This window comes from Alligator sinensis, unplaced genomic scaffold (genome assembly GCF_000455745.1).
Source record: "Alligator sinensis unplaced genomic scaffold, ASM45574v1 scaffold634_1, whole genome shotgun sequence".
Classification (NCBI taxonomy): domain Eukaryota; kingdom Metazoa; phylum Chordata; order Crocodylia; family Alligatoridae; genus Alligator; species Alligator sinensis.
In genome coordinates, this window is record NW_005842558.1 from 596,539 (window position 1) to 597,366 (window position 828).

The window sequence follows — 828 nt, forward strand, 5'->3', positions numbered from 1 at the left end:
GATCGCTTCTGACTCCAGTGTCCACATCATTAATGAAGATGTTGAACAGTATGGGTCCAAGGACAGAGCCTTGGGGGACCCCACTGGTCACAGGACACCACGATGAGTGACTTCCATCGATTACTACCCTCTGGGTCCGACCCCGGAGCCAATTTTCCAGCCAGTGGATCGTGGAGGACCCAAGGCGACAATTGGCCAGTTTCTCCAAGAGGCGATCATGGGACACCAGATCGAAGGCTTTTTTGAAGTCAAGATATATGACATCAATCTCTTCTCCCTTGTCCAGGTGATAGGTCACCTGGTCGTAGAAGGAAATGAGATTGGTCAAGCAAGACCTACCCGCAACAAACCCGTGCTGGCTATCCCTTAAGGTGTTGGTGTCGGCCAGTCCATTAAGGATGGCCTCTTTAATAAACTTTTCTAAGATCTTCCCCGGGATATAAGTCGGCTGATGGGCCTATAGTTAGCTGGATCCACTTTCCTCCCTTTCTTGAAGATAGGCACCACATTGGCCTTCTTCCAGTCTTCGGGCACTACACCAGAGCGCCAAGAGTTTTCAAAGATCCGTGCTAGAGGCTGGGCTATGATGCTCGCCAGCTCCTTGAGTACCCTGGGGTGAAGATTGTCAGGGCCAGCTGACTTGAAGGTATCCAGCTTCTCAAGATGTTCCTTCAGAAAGTCAGCATTAAAGGAGGGCAGGGGATCACCCTCACCCGGACTTCCCGGCCCTGTAGCGGGCATGGGCGTCCCATGGGACTGATGAAAGACTGACGCAAAGTACCTATTTAATAGGTTGGCTTTTTCCTGGGCGTCAGTTGTCAGTTGCCC

The 828-nt window shown here is 51.6% G+C and overlaps 1 pseudogene; it reads right to left on the reverse strand.

Annotated features, from left to right (window-relative positions):
* LOC106722694 overlaps positions 1 to 828 on the reverse strand; it is a 26,321-nt pseudogene that overhangs the window by 24,168 nt on the left and 1,325 nt on the right.